This window comes from Bubalus kerabau, chromosome 7 (assembly GCF_029407905.1).
Source record: "Bubalus kerabau isolate K-KA32 ecotype Philippines breed swamp buffalo chromosome 7, PCC_UOA_SB_1v2, whole genome shotgun sequence".
Classification (NCBI taxonomy): domain Eukaryota; kingdom Metazoa; phylum Chordata; class Mammalia; order Artiodactyla; family Bovidae; genus Bubalus; species Bubalus kerabau.
Genome location: NC_073630.1, coordinates 49,281,336 through 49,304,033, shown reverse-complemented (window position 1 = coordinate 49,304,033; position 22,698 = coordinate 49,281,336). Strand labels below are relative to the sequence as shown.

Genomic DNA, 22,698 nt, shown 5'->3' with positions numbered 1-22,698 from the left:
CTTCCCTGGAGAATCCCATGGCCAGAGAAGCCTGGCAGGCTACAGTCCATTGGGGCTGCAAAAAGTTGGTCACAACTGAGCGACTAACACTTTCACTTCCTTGGGGAAAGAGCAAGCTCCCTTTCCAGGGGAGGTTAGAGAGGTTAGCGGACATAGGATTCCTTAGAATTGCTGAGCTGGGATCAAACTTGGGTTTTATTCCAATACCCAGGCCCTTTCCCTCTGTCAAATGGCCCTGGTTTTACAGCTGAGGAAAAGGCTTAGCAAGTTAATTTGTTGCTCAGCTGCCAGCAAATAGTGGAAGTGCCCCACTGAAACTAGGGTGGTTTCCTTTTCTGGCCATAAGGGGGAAAAACTCAGGAGTACTGCTTCCAGGAAACCAGAGCCAGGCTCTCTGGGGCTGAAAAGTTAGTTGGTCACTTACACTAACTCCTGCGTCCAACTGCCTGAGACCAGTGTCTTGTTTTGCCCCTTGCTTTTTCCCTGCCTTTGTCTGCTGTGTGTAAAATGGGAATAATGGTCTCTGTCTGTTAGAGTAAAGTGAGCTGAAATATATATAACACATAGAACAGTACCTGGCACATGAGGAGTATATGTTAACCATTAGAGCTCCACTGGAAGCCTCTGGTGTTGGGAGATGAATGGGAAGCTTTGATTGGACTCATCTGGAACCTTGGGAGTCTGAGGTCATTACTCCACAGTCTCAAATGCTGGTCATTTTAGTCCAAGGGCTGACACATATTGCTTGAGAGTGGGCACTAGAAATCAAATCTAGTGGGCCTGTTCTTATTATTGGAGAGAGAACGATTTTGCCAGTGGGTGCTGGTCTTAAAATCCAGCCCTTGGAGACAGTGAGCAAGCAGCACCTCTCCTGGGAGCAACTTCTGCAGCAGAGTCCACCAGTGATAGGGATCTGCTGGCATGCGTTCACTGAGCTCAGCTCTATCTCTGGCCCTGGGCAGGAGGCAGAGTCATCTCAGGGACTCCCAGGGCAGGCCTTAGTTGCTCATTGGTCCTGCTGAGTCTCCCCCAGTAGGTATGGACTCTGTATGGGATATGGATCTAACTCTACCCACAATGCCTTCCTATCACTCCCAACAAGGATCTGAGAAATGGAAATTTCAGAAAACCTGGAGAAGGTCTCAGGTCTCCCTTTTATGGTCCAATGAAAAAGGCAAAATACCGGTTCAGTCAGGAGTTTGTTTTTTTTTTTTTTTTTTTTAATGGATTCCATTTACAGGTCCGAGATGATATCTGTTTGATTCTGGTTTTGGATTGTAGGGTTTTATATTACTTTGTGTGTGCTAAGTCACTTTAGTCGTATCCAACTCTTTGCAACCCTGTGAACTGTAGCCCACCAGGCTCTTCTGTCCTTGGGGAATCTCCAGGCAAGAATCCTGGAGTGTGTTGCCATGCCCTTCTCCAGGGGATCTTCCTGATCCAGGGATCGAACCTGAATCTCTTATGTCTCCTGCATTGGCAGGTGAGTTCTTCACCACTAGCAAAAGGGTGGATAGGGTGTGTGCATATAAAGTCTATAATCTGTCCCTTTAGGGGAACATACTTTTCTATCTTCATTCCAATCCTAATACAGAAGGCTATCATCACTGAGCACTATAAAGCACAGCCTGTGCTTACCCATAAACTTCTAAACTGCTTTCCTTCAGCAAACTTGATCTGCATACTGTTGTCTTACAAGGTAGAACTGACTGATTTAGATGGGCCCACCTAGAGGCCACACAGTATCTTGTCCAAAGTTACAATCTATGTGCTAATATATGTTCACATTCCTTATTGAGTCCCTGGGGCCAGATGTAGTTCAGAATATAAAAATTTATATTTTTAGAAAGTAAGATGCAGATACTCCAATGGGACTTGGGCAGTACTCTGTGATCAAACTCATTGATATTTTTACTGTAAAAATGTATACATATTGGTATTAAGTGGAATAAATTTTATTTTATACATCAGGCCAGGGCATGGAATGAGTTTTTAAATGGCAGATTAGAGATCATGACTGCTTTTTTTTTTGCCATGGCCAAGTATTTTATATTTATTTATAATATTTTATGTGTGTAGGGTATTTTACATTATATATACATGTTTTCCATTTGTCTATACTTTTACTATAAACATTTTAATTTTTATTATTTTTTTGTTTGTTTTTGGCTGTGCAGGATCTTAGTTCTTCACGTGTGTGCGCGTGTGCACACTCAGTAAACCAGGGGTCAAACGCATGCCCCCTTCAGCTTGGAGTCCTAAGCACTGGACCACCAGAGAATTCCCTATAAACATTTTTTAAATGCTTCATGAATTTGCATGTCATCCTTGCACGGGGACCATGTTAATCTTCTCTGTATCGTTCCAGTTTTAGTATGTGTGCTGCCGAAACAAGCACCCTATAAACATTTTTAAACATGCAGAAAAGTGGAAATATTTTTACACTACTTATGTGTATACATTCTACCTAGATTTTGTAATAAACATTTGACTATACTGCTTGCTTTTATTATGTATCTATCCTATCAGTTTTCTTGTTAATCCACTATTTTGCTTAATTTTTAAAAGTCAGTTCACTGCAGCTATAAATTCTTAAGCATGCATATTAGTAACCAGAGTTCAATATTTCCTTCTGGTTTATTTTCTAAGTAATATTTACAAAAGTGAATGCAAATTGTAAATGTATCTTTTGACACATTTTGACAAATATGTAAGCTTATGAAACTCAAACTGTTTATCATGATACAGAATATTTCTATCACCCTAAGAAATTCCTTCATACCTCTTCCCAATAATTCTAAACTCACCTTCCCTCAAAGGCATGACTTTTACACAATTGTTTTGTATCAGTAGCATTTTAACTTTTTTAATTGAGGTATCATTGACATATAATATTATATTAGTTTCAGGTGTACAACATAATTGTTCACTATTTGCATTTACAGTTAAAAGGATCACTACAGTATGTCTAGTTAACACCTGTCCCCATACATAGTTACAAAAATGTTTTTCTTGTAATGAAGACTTTTAAGGTCCTTTATTGAGTGCTTACTGTGTACAAGTACTGTTGTAAACATTTATTAATCCTTGTAACAAAATGAGCTAAATATAAAGATTGGGAAATGGGGCCCCAGAGAAGTCCAACAATGTCCCCCAATGTTACAAGACTAGTAAGTGGCAGAATTAAGATCTTAACCCAGTTACCAATTTCAACCACATAATCAGCAGTTTTCTGCTACTTTCTTACCTCCTTTTCCTTATAGGGATAATTGTTGCCCAGAGGACTTGTATGATGAGGAGGATGAAATAAAATGGACAACCCAGAAACACATATGGATACTTGCTTTACAACAATATCACTGCAGACAGTAGGTACAGAAAATCTGCAATAAACGGTATCCAGATGGAAACAAATGAAACTTCACTCTCCATCTATTCCCTCGCCGCCCCCTCCCTGCCCCGAGAATTTATCTAGAGGCAAAAGGCAAAACAATAGGACTTCTAGAAGACAAAATAGACAAATATTCATGAACTCAGGTAGGAAAGACTTCTTCAGTAGGATACAAGATACATTAACCATAAAGAAAAAGATGCTTTTGACAGGGAGAAAAGGACAATCAGAATCAAGGGAAAGATCTGGAGCACATATAATTGACTAAGAGCTTATTCCAGAATTTGTAAAGAATGTCTGTACATAAAGGAAAAAGAATCCAATTGAAAAATGTTTGGTAATTCCCTTGCAGGCCAATGGTTAGGACTCTACGCTTCCACTGCAGGTGGCATGGTTCAATCCCTGGGTGGAGAACTAGGATCCCACATGTCATGGGGCACAGTCAAAAAAATCAAAGATGGTTGAGACTAGAATAGGGGCTTCACAAATGGAAGTAGTTAATAAACACATTAAAAGGTTTATTTATCACAGTTGAGGGGAATGCAGTTTAAACCACAGTGAGATTTAAACCCAGTGTATGTATGTATGTCCACTCCCACGCCACTGCCCAAGAGAAATGCACCCATATGTTCACCAAAAAGCATACACAAAAATGCCCACAAGATGGCTTGTATGTCCATTTGCATTCATAGAATGGAACATTAACTGTGAAACACTCCTACAATGAAATACTACTATACAATTGCCATTTTTGTAGTAAAAATTTGTCAAATAGTATGCATCAGTGATAATGAACAATTTATTTATTATCTCATGGAACAAAATGGATAAGTCTCATCTCACAAACATAATTTAAGTTAAAGAAGCCAGACCAAACTTTCATACTGTTTGATTGTAATACTTGTAGAAAAGTCCCAAGCCAGACAAAATGAAATTTTAGTGATCAGGAATGTATGCTTAAGTGGTAACTGAAGAAAAGCGAAGTCTGACTTCCTGGCGGTTCGGTGTTAGGACTCCGTGCTTCCACTCAGAGGGCCTGGGTTCCATTCTTGGTCCCACAAGCCATGCATTGTGGCCAAAAAAAAAGGAAAAGTCTGTGCAGGTCACTTTGGTAGGAAGGAGGGAGTAATACTGAGGGAACATGAGGAGATTTCTGAGGTGGTGGCAGTCTCCTTCTTGGTTGTGATTGATTTGTGATAAATCTTTGAGTTACACTAATCCTATGTATTTTTTTTTTCTATGAATGTCTCACAATTAAAAAAATTTTTTTAAACTTCATTAGTATTAGGTAGGAATTCAAGGAAGAAGATAGGTTCTGGGTTTATTTCACTGAGTTGGAATTCTTTTAAAGCCAGTAAGTTTGAGCGACTTACTAGCCTTGTCACATGAATGTTCCATCAGTAGCAGAGCTAGTCCTTCTATATGTCTTGCTCTGTCTAGGATGCTTAATCAATTGTTGGTTCATTAATTGGCCCCACACATAGAAGGCAGGCAGAGACCCTAGAAAGAGGCAACCACTTTAGATTGGAAGGTGGCAGGTTTAGTAAGCTGGGAAACTCACATATGAGGCTTGTCTTGGGCAGCTGCAAAACAAGTAGATTTGTGCACCTGCCTGCCAGAATTTTAAAAGTTTCTATGGAAGCCTTAACTGGGCTCAGTCACACATATCACCCAGATGGTCTCAACAACACCGTACTCTCCCAAGGCTGTGTCCTTGAAACAGCTGGGAGAATGTGCATTCCAAGAACAGGGGAGGGAGTGAGGAGCCTACAATTGCCTGGGTCTAGCTCCAGGGTCAGCCAGCGGTCACATCCTCTCTATTACCTCCTCCAACACCAATTATGTGATAAATTTTTAAAATAGAACACATAGACTTTCCTAGTGGGAGTAAACTGAATATAACCACCTCCTGATGGCTTATTGACTTATGATCATTTTACAAAATCCAAAGACAATCCCATAGTTCCTTAAGCACTTCAGAGCAGTTTTTAATAACCTAAATAGGTCCAGATTACTAACATACCTTTAAATTTTCCCTGTGTGTATATGCTTTATCATCATCATTCATTATTATTATTATATTGTTATTTCTAACCAGTTGTGGATTAAGAAAATTGCCCATCTCATTCATTTATCTGTTCAATTAACAGTTATTGAAACTGTGTGTCAAGCAAGAGTAAGTAAGCCTGAATCTGTTTATATGCATCTTGTGCTACCTAGACTTAAAAACATTTACTCAGGATAATCAGAAAATGTTTCCTTACTTACTGGGCTAGATTCTAAATATTTGAGGCCATTGCCACTAAACTCCTATTTTAAAAGGGCATACCGTAATAGGAATAAGCCTAACAAGCTGGCTTCAATGTGGACCAGTATGTATGTGTGTATATGTATATATGTGTATATGTGTGTATCTGAGCCTCAGATGCACAGTCTGGGTGGTAGCCAGGGGTCCAGTGTGGAGAAAAGGTGGCTTCCCTGCCATCTGGTCTGCTTTCTCCTTCTGTCACTCATTCCCACCCCAGGGCCTTTGCTCTTGCCGTTCTCTGAGGGAAACATTCGCTTGGGCATTCACAAGGACACGCCTCCTTATCATTCAGGTCTCAGAGACCTTCGCTGTGCATTTTCCTGGCCCACCATTGTCACCCTATTTTTATCTCCTTCACAGATTGTTGTATGGCTTTTTTTGTTTTGTATTTTTCAACAATAGACCTCCAAAGAGATGACTTCTTCCTGGGCTGAGGGATTGGGGTTTGAGGTCCCGATTGCACCATAAATATTTCACTTTCAACTCAAGACTTTTTTTTGAACTTTTAATTTTGTATTAGGGTATAGCTAATTTTTTGTATTAGGGTATAGCCCCCACCGGGGCTTCCCTGCTGGCTCGGATGGTAAAGTGTCTGTCTGCAGTGCTGGAGACCCAGGTTCAATCCCTGGGTCAGGAAGATCCCTTGGATAAGGAAATGGCAACCTGCTCCAGTGCTCTTGCCTGGAAAATCCCATGGACAGAGGAGCCTGGTAGGCTACAATTCATGGGCTTGCAAAGAGTCAGACATAACTCAGTGACTTTACTTCTACTACTACTACTCTAGCTAATTAACAATGTTATGACAGTTTCAGGAGAACAGTGAAGGGACTGAGCCATATATACATGTATCCCTTCTCCCCTACACCACCTGCCTCATTCAGGTTGCCATATAACGTGGAGCATAGTTTCCTGTGCTATACAGTGGGTCCTTGTTGATTATCCATTTAAAATATAGCAGTGTGTACATGACCATCCCAAACTTACCCCTGGCATCCATAAGTTTGTTTTCTAATTGACTTTAACATTTCTTAACCAAAGGGATTTAGAGTTTAGAACATACAATTTTTTATCGCATTATTTTAAATTAATTCTTAATTAATTAAAATCAAAAGATTTTAATAATAATTTGACGTTCAAGAGGAACTCACAGCTCTGAACTTCAGTGTGAACGCCATCCAGGAGGCCTGCATCGCCCTTCTACTCTCTGGTGCCTCTGGGTCCAACAGGCCTGGTTGAGGACATCAGAGAAAGAGATATGAGCACCACAAGCACCACACCCACACAGAAAGATCTCCTAGCCCTTAGGCATCTCCTATTCCTATCATGTGCAATCACACCTCCCCCCCAAATGGAAGGTTTAGAACCCAATGTGGGTGGAGTTACGGCGGGGGTGGGGGCGGGCGAGGCGGGGGGAAGAGGGTGAGTGTATTCTCTCAGGAGGCATTGCTGGCAGTGTGAGAGCAGTGCTTAACCATGATCTTCTTGGGACCTCCCTGGCAGTCCAGTGGTTAGGACTCAGGGCTCTCACTGCCAAGGGTCTAGGTTCAATCCCTGGTCAGGAAACTAAAATCCCACAACCCGCCACCCCCCACCCCCAAATAAAAAGTCTTCTACTTGGCTTTAGCACCTACTCTGCTTCAGCTTCAGCTTCTACTCTCCCCTCCAAAGCATTATGTATTTAGATGTTCCTAAAGGTAATACTTACGGTGCCACACAATTGGAAATGACTTAAACAAGTGTGTAACAACTTCAAACCTCACAATCTTTCCCACATTGCCATCTATTATATGTAATGCTGTAGAATAGGCTGGACACAATGTTTACTGTTTCATATATACATAACAAAATCCTTATATCCAGACAACCATTGAGCCAATGGGGTACCACTGAAAAAGCACAGAATAGATACAGAGGGGAAAAGATTAGAAGGTATATACTAGTCTTAACAGGGATAATCTGAGGATTTAACAATTTATTCTTATATATGTGTGTGTGTATCTATACATATTTTGAAATTAGAAACAGAGTTTTATTTATTTATTTATTGGTCATGTCACACAGCTGTGGGATCTTAGTTCCCTGACCAGGGATCAAACCCAGATCCTCAGCACTGAAAGCACCCTGTCCTAACTACTGGACTGCCAGGAAATTCCCAAGAAATAAAAATTTAAATATTATCCATTATCCATCCATTTATTGCTAAAAGCCCAGGTGGCACAGAGGTGAAGACTCTGCCTGCCAATGCAGGGGATGCAAGAGGCACGGCTTTCATCCCTGGGTTGGGAGGGTCCTCTGGAGGAGGCAATGGCAACCCATTCTGGTATTCTTGCCTGGAAAATTTCATGGACAGAGGAACCTGTTGGGCTACAGTCCATGTTGGTTATGGTCCATGGGGTCACTAAGAGTCAGACACGACTAACCAAGCATTCCTGAATTCCCAACCTAGAGGCCAGCAAAATGCAAGCCCTTTGATAGAGTTCATACAGGTCTCATGGAGCAGAGAGCTTGGAAAGAAGGGTGGACAGTGGATCTGAAAAGAATAATGATTTATTCTGTCACTGACTGACATGGACAAGTCATCTAACTGAACCTCAGTTTTCTTACTTGTTATATGGGGGCAATGTTTTGATCTGCTTTACCTAACTCATCCCCTTCATGGATCACAGCCTTGGTGTGGGGAAGGGGTTTGCATAACTCAATGAAGCTATGAGCCGTGCTGTGCAAGACCACCCAAGATGGACAGGTCATAGTGAAGAGTTCTGGCAAAACATGGTCCCCTGGAGCAAGGAATGGCAAACGACTCCAGTATTCTTTCCTTGAGAACCCCATAAACAGTATGAAAATGCAAAAAGATATGGAAGATGAATCCCCCAGGTCAGAAGGTGTCCAATATGCTACTGGAGAAGAGTAGAGAAACAGCTCCAAAGAGAATGAAGGGTCTGGGCCAGAGCAGAAATGACACTCAGTTGTGGATGTATCTGGTAGAGAAAGTAAAGTCCTGTAAAGAACAATATTGCATAGGAACCTGGAATATTAGGTCCATGAATCAAGGCAAATTGGAGGTGGTCAAGCAGGAAGAGCCAATTCATTATAAAAGACCTTGAAAGCTGGGAAAGATTGAGAGCAGGAGAAGAAGAGGGCAACTGAGAGAATGAGATGGTTGGATGGCATCACCAACTCACTCCATGGACATGAGTTTGAGGAAACTCTGGGAGATGGTAAAGGACAGGGAAGCCTGATGCACTGCAGTCCCTGGGATCACAAACGGTCAGAAATGACTTAGTGACTGAAAAACAACAATCTCACAGATGATGAAAATTTAGTAAGACAGCACAAGAAAAGAGCTTTGCAACTCTAAAGAGTTACACGAATGTCTGATAGTTGGATTGTTTCAACAATCTATATACACATACACAAATATTGTTGTGTTCAGTAGGGAGAAACAGGGTAGTCCTTTTGCATCCCCAATAACCTCTACCAAACGTGTACTTGTGCATTGACAAGGATGGGAATTCCACTTAGAATATTTATATCACTTATTTGTCTTTGGTTTTGCCTGAAAAGCTGATGAAATGCATAATAAATTATAGCACAAACTCTAGCTCTTTGGGACACCTACTCTCATGCATGTAACAACCCAGCCCAGGATTAGGTGAAGGGGAGGCCTGGCCTGTGTCAGGACACTGCTGTCCTGTCTCTTCCTCCTGAAACGCTCCTGCTTTCTCCCACCCTGTTATCTGCTTTACACTTTACCAGTCAACAGACGAAGGCTTTTGGGCTTTCTGTTCATACATAGTGTCCTCTCCCACTGTTCCTTCTTGAAAGCTTTGCTGCTGCTGCTGCTAAGTTGCTTCCGCCTCTTTGCGACCTTATGGTCCGAAGGTCATCAGGCTTCTCTGTCCATGGGCAAGAATACTGGAATGGGCTGCCATTTCCTCCTCCAGAGGATCTTCCTAACCCAGGGATTGAACCCATGTCTCTTTTATCTCCTGAATTGGCAGGCGGGATCTTTACCACTACTGCCACCTGGGGAAATCCAGCAGGCTGAGACTCCCCAAATGTCCCCACTTTCCAGAAAACCCCTCCCACCCCAATGTTCCTGCCTTTGGAGAAGGAAGACTTTGGAGAAGGCAAGAGTCAGATATCTTATCTTTAAACTCATCAGCCTTAGCCGTTAAGGACATAGATAAAGTGCCTGAGCACAGATTGAGGCAGAAATTACTCCCTCAGGGGCAGGCCCCAGGCAAGAGAAGACAGGTGTGTTCTGTGCTAATCTGAACAGGCAACGCCCAGGCCAGGGTTTAACTCCAGATGTTGCAGGACAGACAGGGACGGGATGCTGCCAGATATTTGGACTTTTCTGAAGAAGTCAGTTTTTCATGTGAAATTTACCACTAGGAAAAAAAAAAAATGGCTGGCCAAACAAAGCAGGTCTGTACGCGTGCTCACGGGTGTCTGACTCTTTGAGACCCCCGTAGCCCACCAGGCTCCTCTTGTCCATGGGATTCTCCAGGCAAGAATACTGGATTGGCTGGCCTTTTCCTCCTCCAGGGGATCTTTCCAATCCAGGGACCAAATCCGTGTCTGATCCCTGCATTGCAGGTATGTCTCTTGCATTGCAGGTGGATTCTTTACCTCTGGAATACGGAGAAAGCCCCAAAGCAGGTCTGTGGACCGCCAATTCAGTGTTCATGTGATGCCAGAATCTATCCTCAGATGTTCAGACCCTGGCCCTTTCCACCAGCTGTGTATTAATATATGGCTTGTCCTCTGGGGCCGAGTACTTCTTCCTGCTGGTCTCCTAATCCACTTGGTGGGGCTGGCATTCTTTAAGGTGGTAGAGAGAAGCTCTCAAGAGGAGACAATGGCTCTCTTGCCTGGGAGATGGCTGTGTCCTGAGAGATGGGCACCCGGGAACCAGACTCTTTCATTTCTCATCCTCAGCTCAATGCCCTGCCCTCCAAGTCACCAGGCCTGAGAAAACCAAGGCACTCAGACAGACAGGAGAACCAACCCCTGGCCTTGCCCAGTTCATCCCCAATTCCTCAGCAGTGAGAAGCTGCCGGTGACTGAAACAAGAAAAGAAGGGGATGGCAAATATTCCTGTTTGGGTCTCATCTGTGAGAACTGGGCCCAGAGAACTTGTCTACTCAGGCACCCACCCTGGAGGGCAGTGGGCAAGCAGCTTGGTGCTGTCCTGGCCACAGCCCCTGCAATACAAAGGCATAAAGTAGATTGTACCATAAAAGCCCGAAAAAGTGGCTCCAAAAATATCACCTGAACAAAACCGCTTAGAACCTTTTGCATCCATTAGGAGCTTCTTCAGGGCCTGTGGCAGTGTTGATCATTTTAGACTGTTCAGCCAGGCCCACTCATCAATGCAGCCAGAATTCAGGAAATGTCAAAGAACATGTTGCATAGTTGTGAGACAGCACTAGACTTCAAAGTATCAGGTTTAAATGGAAAAAGTTTAAAGAAATGGAAGACAGATGGACATAACTATAGGCTGTTTTCAACTTTGCTTAAATATGTGTATAAATATGCAGAGAAAAATTCTGGAAAGCAATGCACAGAAAGGTTCACAGTGGCTATATCTGGTAGTGGAAATGTGTGAGGGTTTTTTTTTTTTCCTATTTCCATACTGCCACAACAGACTGGTTCCAAATAGGAAAAGGAGTACGTCAAGGCTGTATATTGTCACCCTGCTAATTTAACTTATATGCAGAGTACATCATGAGAAATGCTGGGCTGGAAGAAGCACAAGCTGGAATCAAGATTGCCGGGGGAAATATCAATAACCTCAGATATGCAGAGGACACCACACTTATGGCAGAAAGTGAAGAGGAACTAAAAAGCCTCTTAATGAAAGTGAAAGAGGAGAGTGAAAAAGTTGGCTTAAAGCTCAGCATTCTGAAAACAAAGATCATGGCATCTGGTTCCATCACTTCATGGCAAATAGATGGGGAAACAGTGAAAACAGTGGCTGACTTTATTTTTGGGAGCTCCAAAATCACTGCAGATGGTGACTGCAGCCATGAAATTAAAAGATGCTTAGTCCTTGGAAGAAAGTTATGACCAACCTAGATAGCATATTCAAAAGCAGAGACATTACTTTGCCAAAAAAGGTCCATCTAGTCAAGGCTATGGTTTTTCTAGTGGTCATGTATGGATGTGAATGTTGAACTGTGAAGAAAGCTGAGCACTGAAGAATGGATGCTTTTGAACTGGGGTGTTGGAGAAGACTCTTGAGTCCCATGGACTGCAAGGAGATCCAACCAGTCCATTCTAAAGGAGATCAGCCCTGGGTGTTCTTTGGAAGGAATGATGCTGAAGCTGAAACTCCAGTACTTTGGCCACCTCATGTGAAGAGTTGACTCATTGGAAAAGACTGATGCTGGGAGGGATTGGGGACAGGAGGAGAAGGGGACGACAGAGGATGAGATGGCTGGATGGCATCACGGACTCGATGGACATGAGTCTGAGTGAACTCCGGGAGTTGGTGATGGACAGGGAGGCCTGGTGTGCTGCGATTCATGGGGTTGCAAAGAGTCAGACACGACTGAGTGACTGAACTGAGCTGAACTTCCCTTGTAGCTCAGTTGGTAAAAAATCTGCCTGCAGTGCAGGAGACTTGGGTTCGATTCCTGGGTCGGGAAGATCCCTTGGAGAAGGAAATGGATACCCACTCCAGTATTCTTGCCCAGAGAATCCCATGGACAGAGGAGCCTGGCAGCCTACAGTCCATGTGGTCGCAAGAGTCAGACATGACTTAGCAACTAAACCACCAAAGAGGGTTTTAGGAAATCTACAAAGACACAAAAGAAATTGATTCAAAAATAAGTGAGAAACAAGAGGCAAAGAGAAAGATGGGGAAGTAAGATTGAGGTAGGAAAGAGGCAGGTGCTGTATATTAAGTGGAACCAAATGAAATTGCCATTTTTTGTAGATCAAAAAATTTCCCCAATTTCATGTGGCCCAACTTAATATAAAATGCAGATCTAGACTCGCTGGAGCTCAGGCAACTTTGGCTCTCAGTTTTCTAGTCACCAACTGGAAGGGGGAAATAACGCTAGTTAAAAACCTATGGTGTCCATTAGATTAAAAAAAAAACAACTAGATGCTCGAGACTTTCCTTCTACTAAAATATTTTTCAAGACTATATTTCCCTTTCTTAACCAGAAATTCTTAAGGTAAATGCTTTTTAAAGAAATTGGTGCTGGACCTGAGCCCTCCATCCCTGAGTTTTCAGATTTGAAGTAGTGTCACTCCATTTCTCAATAAGATAGTATCTACTCAACTCACTCCAAAGGTGGTTTTGAGTATTCAAATAAGATGATGTTCAATAAGGTGTAAAATCCATCTAGAAGCCTTGCAGAGAATAGAAATGGCACCATTTATTAAGTGCTTGCTGTAGTCAGGTACTGTGCTGGTGTCTAGTAACAAATAAGTCCTACAGAGTTATAGTCACAGATGTAACAGACTCACGCCTATGGAACTGATGAATGTAAATGTTTATCAGTAAAGTGCCTTGCATGATGTCTGACACACAGGAGATCCAACCACAGTAATGACTGTTGGTACTTCTAAGAGATATGCATGTTCTGTTTGAGTCATAACTAATAGGTCCTAAAAGTTTATAGAACTTTGCATATTTTATAAGTTGTTTAGTAAATTAATGAATATCAAGTATTATTATAGTGCCTAGTACACAACAGGGACTCAGGAAAAAAGCTATTATTCTATTTATTTCTTGCTAAAGGTCTGTAACAACTAGAAGCAAAGTTAGGCTCTCAAACCTTGGCCTCTCTGGTTCTCAAATCCTTCTTATCACACATTTTGAACATGTAGTAGGTATGATGTATAATTATCAATTTAATGAGAAGGCTTCAGTACCTTGAGCTTTTTTTACCTTGAATCTTACTATTATTATTTATAAATAGTTCCTTAAAGTCCCCTGATACCCTCTTTTGTTTCACTGTTACTTAATTTATCATAACCAGTTTCTTCTCCCATCTCTCCTATGGGGATAAATCATTCTTACATTTATTTTCCTCTGGAATCTGAGGTCTCCCCCGTCCCTTCCCTCTGGCCAGCTGAGAGACTGGGACCCTTCCACAGCAGTTAGTCAGGAAGCCTTTATGGACACCTACTATGTGTCAGGCTCTATGTGGAGGCCTGGGCCCTGCGCTTATAGTGCCTTCAGCAGCAGGTTGTCATCCAGACTAGTTTAACAGAGGCATGTACAATACCAAATCTACAGCTTGGCACACAGTGGGACTCCACTGTGATTTTTGTCTTAATTCTGTGTGGGGAGCCTCTATGTTCCAAACCCCAAATCTAGCTCCTCATGCATTGTCTCATTTCATCCTCAGTTGTTGTGTGTTAGTCGCTCAGTCATGTCCAACTCTTTGTGACCCCATGGACTATAGCCCACCAGGCTCCTCTGTCCATGGGATTCTCCAGGCAAGAATTCTGGAGTGGGTTGCCATGCCCTTCTCCAGGAGATCTTCCTGACCTAGGGATCAAACCCAGGTCTCTCACACTGGAGGCAGATTCTTTGTCACTGAGCCACCAGGGAAGCCCATTGAGTGACTGAATTATTAATTATTTACATGCTAGAGATGAGAAATCCAGACCAAGACGTTCATTACTTTCCCACCTGTTGAGATTCACTCACGTCTGCCTAACTCCAAAGCTTATATGTCCGTCCAGGGCCTGGCACACGAGAGGCAAGAGGCACTTAAAGCACAGAACTCAAGGACGGACTCACGCTCAGGTTCAATTGCAGACATTTCCATTCCCTCCAAGCCCCCAAAAGTTTACTAATGTTTGTGTCACCTCACACTTGGTGAGATTCAAATCTCTGTGATTTGAATCACAGTGAAATGAACATGTTCTTTCTCTGCATGTAGTCTTCTTCCCTCCCTTTCTCTTCCTCCTCTCCTTTTCCCTTCTCCTTCCTTCATTCTTCCCTTTCTTCCTTTCCTCCTTCTTTCTTCCCTCCATCCCTCCACCCCTTTCTTTTGTCTGACCCAACTCAGAGTTGGCCTCTGTTCTGCTCTAAAACCTTAGCAAGCAGGCCTCTCTATCCCTGGTTTGCCAGAAGCACAAATCTCAGGACCAGTGGTTTCTAAGGAGAAAGGCTGCTCCATGCACTGGGCTCACTTAAATCTGAATTACGGGGCGGTGGTCTAACAGCAGAAACAGACGCAACTCCAAAGGCCAAGGATGTTTTATAGTCTTTAAAGCATTAAAGCAAGAGTCAGCCAGCTGGCAGGAGAGGCCAGAGAACTCAAAACAGTTCCTCATCCTCTAAACACCAGTTCCTCAAGTGTGGTTCCCAGACCAGCAGCACCAGGACCTTTTTGGCAATGCAGTTTCTTGTCTCCACCCCAGATTTTCTGATGGGGAAGCCTGGACATGTGGCCCAGCAGTCACATAGGTGATTCTGGTGTGCACCTAATTTTAAGAACTACTAGCTGATAAGACAGAATCCAAAGTCTGCTCTGGCAGTCTCTCCATGGCTCTGCCTATACATCCAACCTCATCTCTTTTCTTCCCCCGTGTCACCTCCCCCAGGAAGCCCTCCCAAGGAAAAGCCAACACTGTACTTTCTTAATCTTTGTGTCCCTGGAGCCCAGCACAGAATCTGGTTCTCAGTGAATGTTTGTTGAATAGTAATAAAATCAAAGCAGACATGAGAAAGTGGGGCTCAGGGTAGTTCCCACAGAAGTGCAACACCTTCCTGAGCTGGAACTCTGGCCAATGGCCAGTGCCACATTCAGGCGAGTCTTCAGTGAAAAAGCCCAGTGTAACAGAAGGTCCCAGAGCTCCTTGACTGTCCAGTGGTTAGGACTCTGTGCTTCTACTGCAGGGGGCACAGGTTCCACTCCTGGTGAGGAAGCTAAGATCCCGCCAGCTGAGTAACCAAAAAAGAAAAAGCAGCAGCGGCCAATACTCACCTTCAGTTGATTGTTGCTATTTAGCACAAGGACCTGTGTTGCTACGTCTCTCACAGCTCAAAAAATTAAGGCCTTTAGCGAAAACTTCAGAATTTGGGGACTTCCCTGAGGGTCCAGTGGCTAAGACTCCATGCACCCAATGCAGGGGGCCTAGGTTCCATCCCTGGTCAGGGAACTAGATCCCACATGCCACAACTAAGACCCAGCGCAGCCAAATAAATAAATAAGATTTCAAAATAAATAAATAAATAAATAAGTTAAAAGAATAAAATTTCAGAATTTTTGAGGTTGGCTCAAAATTTTTGAATCATAAAAACCTCCAAAAATCCATCTTGGGGAGCTGAACAAAATATCAGTTCAGTTCAGTTCAGTTGCTCAGTTGTGTCTGACTCTTTGCGACCCCATGAATTGCAGCATGCCAGGCCTCCCTGTCCATCACCAACTCCCAGAGTTCACCCAAACCCACGTCCATCGAATTGGTGATGCCATCCAGACATCTCATCCTCTGTCGTCCCCTTCTCCTCCTGCCCCCAATTCCTCCCAGCATCAGAGTCTTTTCCAATGAGTCAACTCTTCCCATGAGGTGGCCAAAATATTGGAGTTTCAGCTTTAGCATCAGTCCTTCCAAAGAACACCCAGGGCTGATCTCCTTCAGAATGGACTGGTTGGATCTCCTTGCAGTCCAGGGGACTCTCAATAGTCTTCTCCAACACCACAGTTCAAAGGCATATCTCAGGCCAAATGCAGCATACTAGCTGCTGGCTAGCTTACTACCTCTGAACGGCATCACTGTTTAGTTCTTTCTAGAACTAAGTTCTAGATGACAATAGAATATACACTGCATGGAGGCAGGGATTTTTCTCTTACTCATTGCGGTGACCCCCAAACCTGGAGGGGCACCTGGCTCAGAGTAGAACTCAACCGATATTTGTGGAGTGAATGAATGTCACAGAGAACAGGCCTATGTCATCAGCATCGTGGCCTGCCTCTGTGCCAGTTCTCCCTTTATCAGAATCAGCCTCATCTCAGGAAAGAAGGCTCCTAAGAAACCACCTGATTGCAGGCATCGCATTCCTGTCCCAACTCTTTAAAACGCCAGTGCCTTGCCATCACTAATGTTGATGTGGTTGCCCCTTTGGCTCTCTCCCATCACAGAATGAAGAAGGTGAAGAGGGCCTCCTTGTCCCTGTGAGGTGTCCATGTTTGCACTGGGCAACTGTCCAGAGGATTTCATCCTGGGAGCAGCTGCTAGGTACCAGGAACAATGAAGCCTCTTTGTCCTTATAGAAACTCAACAAAATGAAAATCCTTTCCCTCCCTTGCTAGAAGCTTTGTAACTCCTGAGAAAGGGCAAGAGGTTTGCCATTTTTAACTGCTACTGTTAGCTGTTATTTCTTTCTTTCTGATCTGTGGCGGATAGGAGGGGGGAACCCTTGAGTGTGACTCAGAAAAAAGCAGTGGGTAGACACAGTGGAGCAAACACAACCTAGTCTCTTCTTGTTTCAGGAAATGAACCTCTTCTGATTTGGGGTCACTGCACAAGTTACATAGTCTTTACCCTGAATGGTAAGTTTGACCAAATTTCAATTCTTTCCAGAAACCTCCAAAGTAACCCTTCTGATCTAGGCACTGTGGTATCAGCTGAGCTCTCACATAGGGAACCTGTCAAAGCACTTTCCACTCTGCCAGGAATCTAAGGCGTCATCCTGTGTATAACTCTGTGGAAACCTTTGCTCAGATAAAATTGCAGTACTGCAATCATCTCAACAATTTACAGGTAACACAGAACACAGAATGTTTAAGTTGGAACAAACCATAGAAATCATCCGTTCCAGTGATTTTTTTTTTTTTCCTGTGCAAACAGATAAAACAGATAAAAGCAGAATTGAATGATCTGATCCCCCAGCCTCCCGTGCTCTTTCCACCTCCCAATCTCCCTTCCAGCATTTATAACCTGGGTGGGGACTCTGGGGGTGGGGATAGGGGTGCAGATTGGGAGGGAGCTCTGTGAAACCCCTGGGATTTCTGAGTTGCAGCCTGCAAAACTGAATCAGTCCTCATATTCAGAAAAAAAGAAGAAAAATATATTTATTGAAGATTTCTATCATAAAAGGAATCTATGGCTGTTGTGGAAATTGTGACATTTCCAAAATAGGAGGGAAGTTACTGTCAGTGAATAGTCACCATGACGAGTTTGGGTGCATTTCACTCTAGTTGTTTTCTCACACCCAGAGGTTTTTTGTTGGTTTTTAATCTTTGCCTGGGTCTGTATGCCACCAGTGAAGGCACCTTCCCCATGCACATGGAAGGGGCGGCAGGACTGGGCCTGCGTTATATAGTACAGTGAAGTCGCTCAGTCGTGTCCAACTTTTTGTGACCCCATGGAGGCTCCTCCGTCCATGGGATTTTCCAGGCAAGAGTGCTGGAGTGGATTGCCATTTCCTTCTCCAAGGGATCTTCCCGATCCAGGAATCGAACCCGGGTCTCCCACATTGCGGGCAGACGCAGCCTGTGTTAGAGCTGCACAGACTTCCATCCATGCCGGGCTGATTCCACAGACCTGGCTTCATTCCGTTTGGAATCACAATCATCCTTTTTGGTGACCTCACTGTTTACCATGGATGAGCATAAGCTGCAGACTCAGGGCCTTTGGGAGAGATTTTGATGGGAAAGCAGGTACTACACTTAGCCCCAAGTAAGCCCAGAGCTAAAGCCACCACATGGATGTCCAAGCGTTCAGCCACAAGTCAAGGGACAGCAGGCAGGCATACTCCAGTGGCAGACTGCAGACCACTGGAGGGCTTTAGCATTTTTTGTTTGAGTGAGTGAGCAAAGATCTCTAACTCCCCCTGCCTTCTCCTCAGCTAACAATACCATCTAATCTTTATTAGAGGGTCTAATCTTTATTAGATCCTCTCCCCTCCCTCCTCTGCCCTGCTCCAGGACAGCTCTCCCAGTCATCCTCCTCATTGACCTCTCATCTCCCTCTACTGTCCCATTTCTCTTTCTCACCTTTTAGTAAGTGCCTTCAGTCATCCAGACCCTGTCTTTACTTCTCTCCTCCATCCCAGTCTCTCTGGAACCCATTCTAACCAGGTTTTGGCCCTCCATATGCCACCAAAAGAACTTTATCAAGGTCCCCATTGCTTTCCATGTTGCTAATCTCATTTTCAGTGCTTGGTTACCTTACTCAATCTTGTGATAGCATTTTTGAGGCACACGATCTCTCTCTCTGATTCAAATACTTTCACTGCTCAGCTTCTTAATGTTCCTCCTACATCACTCCTTCTCATGAGTTGCTTGTTGGAATTCTTTCCTAAACTTTATACCTCAAAGTGCCCCAGGGATCAGTCTTCAGTTCTCTTTCACTCAGCCCTTAGCTAAATGACCTTCAAACTTTTGACCATGACTCTCAGACAGTAAAGAAGCTATCTGCAATGCGGGAGACCCAGGTTCAATCCATATGTTGGGAAGATCCCCCGGAGAAGTGAATGGCTACCCACTCCAATATTCTTGCCTGGAGACTCCCATGGACAGAGGAGCCTGGTAGGACACAGTCCGTGAGGTTGCAAAGAGTCAGACATGACTGAGCGACTAACACACTTTCACTTTCACAGTAAGAAATACATTTTACATCCAGACCCAGTTTGTGCGTGTACATAAACACAACTGAAATAAAATATTTCACAAAACAATGACCACATACTATGTATAACACACTCTGAAATTTCTATTTTATTCACTTTTTTTTAATGCTGGTCAGGATTACCACTGGGGCATAGGTCATTAAATGCCTTTAAATGCCCTCAGTCTGCTGACAACTCCCAAATATTTATTTCCAGCCTGGAAGTATCTGAGTTTCAGACATGAATTTCCAACTGCTTCTCAACAGTTCCTGTCATAGGCATATCCCACCAGCCTTTCAAACTTGACATGACCTAAATTCCACTCCTGACTCCCCCAGCCTTCCTGATCTTAGTAATGAGTTACTCAGTTGTTCACATTAAAAACTTTAGAGCATAACATTAGAAAGACACAATACCTATCCTTACCAAATTATTTTTTTAAATTGAAGTGGAAGGAAAGCTTACAAACTCATTCTATGAGGCCAGCATTACCCTGATGGCAAAATCAGACAAAGACACCACCAAAAAAAAAAAAAAAAAAATTGAATGCCAATATCCTGGATAAAAAAAAATAGATGGAAAAACAAATCCTCAATAAAATATTACCAAACTGAATTCAATAATACTTTAAAAGGATTATACACCATGATCACATGGACTTTATGCCAAGAGTGTAAGATGATTGAATATTCATAATTCAACATGATTCATCACATTAACAAAATGAAAGATAAAAATCATATAACCATCTCAATATATGCAGAAAAAACATTTGACAAAGTTCAACATCCACTTACAATAAAAACTCACAACAAAGTGAGTACAGAAGAAACACACCTCAGCATACTAAAGGCCACTTATGACAAACCTACAGCTAACATCACACTCAATGGTAAACAGTTGGGAGCTTTTCCTCCAAGAACAGGAATAAGACAAAGATGCCCATCTCACCACTTTCATGCAGCATAGCATTGTAAGTCCTAGCTACAGCAATCATAGAAGAAAAATAAGCAAAAGTCATTCAAATTGGAAGGGAAGAAGTAAACCTGTCACTATTGGTAGATGATACTATATATAGAAAACTCTAAAGACTCTACCAAAAAACTCAGTAAAATTCGGTAAAATTGCAGGATACAAAATTAATATATACAGCTTGCTGTACACCTGAAACTAATACAATATTGTTCATCAATTATATACCAATATAGAATAAAAATAAAATAAAAATTAATATACAGAAATATGTTATATTTCTATACACAGATAATAAACCATCAGAAAGAGAAATGAAATAACACCATTTATAATTACATCAAAAAAAAAAAAAGAATAAAATACCTAGGAATAAATTGAATGAAGGAGGTAAAAGATCTGTACTCTGAAAACTATAAAACAATAATAAAAGAAATTGAAGACAACAAAAGTAAATGGAAAGATATTCCATACTCATGTTAAAATGCTTATATTACCCTCAAACTATCTACAGACTCAACACAATCCCTATAAAAAAAATAGCCATGACATTTTCTAGAAAACTAGATCAAATAATTCTAACTGCAAAAGACCCAAAATAGTCAAAGCAATCTTGAAAAGGAATAACAAAGCTGAAACCATTACATTTCCTGATTCCAAATTATACTACAGAGCTGTAGTAATCAAATAGTATAGTACTGGCGTAAAATAGGCACATAGATGATGGAGCAGAACAGAGAGCTTAGAAATAAACCTACACTTATACGGTCAATCTATATGGCTCTCTATTCTGTTCCATTCATCTAAGGGTTTATTTTTGTGCAGAACCTGCCTGCAGTGCAGGAGACCCAGCTTTGTTCCCTGGATTGGGAAGGTCCCCTGGAGAAGGGAATGGAAACCCACTCCAGTATTCTTGCCTGGAGAATTCCATGGACAGAGGAGACTGCTGGGCTACAGTCCGTGGGGGTCACAAAGAGTCAGACTTAGCAACTAACACTTTCACCCGTGGTCAATCTATGACAAAGGAGACAAGAATATACAATGAGGAAAAAGTTTCTTTAATAAATGATGCTGGGAAAACTAGACAGCCACACACAAAGAATGAAATTAGACCACCTTCTTACACCATACACAAAAACAAATTCAAATGGACTAAAGACTTAAATACAAGACTTGAAACATAATACCTTTAGAAGACAACATAAGGAGTAGGTAAACTTTTTGACATTGGTCTTAGCTGTATCTTTTTGGCTCTTTCTCCTCAGGCAAAGGCAACAAAGCAAAAATAAACAAATTGGACTATATCAAACAAAAAGGTCTACAGCAAGACCATAGGCGCTGGAGCCGCTGCTGTGTGGCCCTGGAGCGGCTGTGAGGAGATAGTCCACGCCCAAGGGCAAAGGAGAAGCCCCAGCAAGATGGTAGGACGGGCGAATTCACATTTGGAATCAAACCCCATTTCCACCAGAGATGTTCAGAGGACTCAAACAAACCTTGTGCACGCCAGGACCCAGGGGCCCCACAGAGACTGAGACAGACTGTGTTTGAGCATCTCCTGTGGAGATATACGTCAGTAGTGGACTGCCACAGGGACAGGGGCTCTGGGTGCAGCAGACTTGGGTATGGCATACTTCCTCTTGGAGGAGGTGCCATTAACCCCACCATAGAGCTGCCAGAACTTACACAGGACTGGGAAATAGACTCCTGGAGGGCACAAACAGAACCTTGTGTGCACCAAGACCCAGGAGAAAGGAGCAGTGACCCCACAAGAGACTGACCCAGACTTGCCCGGGAGTGTCCAGGAGTCTCCAGTGGAGGCATAGGTCGGTGGCAGCCTGCTGCAGGGCTGGGGGCACTCGTAGCAGTGCATGCATGGGACCCTTTGAAGGAGGTCCCCATTATCTTCATTAACTCTACCATAGTTTGGAGTGAAGTGAAGTCGTTCAGTCGTGTCTGACTCTTTGCTACCCCATGGACTGTAGCCCACCAGGCTCCTCTGTCCATAGAATTCTCCAGGCAAGAGTACTGGAGTGGGTTGCCATTCCCTTCTCCAGGAGATCTTCCCCACCCTGTAATTGAACCTGGGTCTCCTGCTTTAGTTTGGCCACAGGTAAATAGCAGGGAGGGAACACAGCTCCACCCATCAACAGAAAATTGGATTAAAGATTTACTGAGCATGGCCCCGCCCATCAGAACAAGACCCAGTTTCCCCCTCAGTCTCTCCCATCAGGAAACTGCCAGAAGCCTCTTATCCTTCTCCATCAGAGGGCAGACAGACTGAAAACCACAATCACAGAAAACTAACCAATCAGATCACATGGACCACAGCCTTGTCTAACTCAGTGGAACTATGAGCCATGCCGTGTAGTGCCACCCAAGATGGATGGGTCATGGTGGAGAGGTCTGACAGAATGCAATCCACTAGAGAAGGGAATGGCA

At 43.0% G+C, this 22,698-nt stretch overlaps 1 long non-coding RNA gene and 1 other non-coding gene across 2 annotated transcripts; both read right to left on the bottom strand.

The window, feature by feature from the left end:
• Positions 1-2,291: 2,291 nt before the first annotated feature.
• Positions 2,292-2,398, bottom strand: LOC129658249 (U6 spliceosomal RNA). The gene has a single exon (XR_008717342.1). It is a non-coding gene; the product is annotated as a U6 spliceosomal RNA (small nuclear RNA).
• A 509-nt stretch (positions 2,399-2,907) lies between these two features.
• LOC129657720 (uncharacterized) lies at positions 2,908-22,329 on the bottom strand. Its single transcript, XR_008717030.1, has 3 exons — positions 22,038-22,329; positions 6,848-6,927; positions 2,908-3,383 (listed from the first exon to the last, which is right to left on the bottom strand). It is a non-coding gene; the product is annotated as an uncharacterized LOC129657720 (long non-coding RNA).
• Between the last annotated feature and the right edge of the window lie 369 nt (positions 22,330-22,698).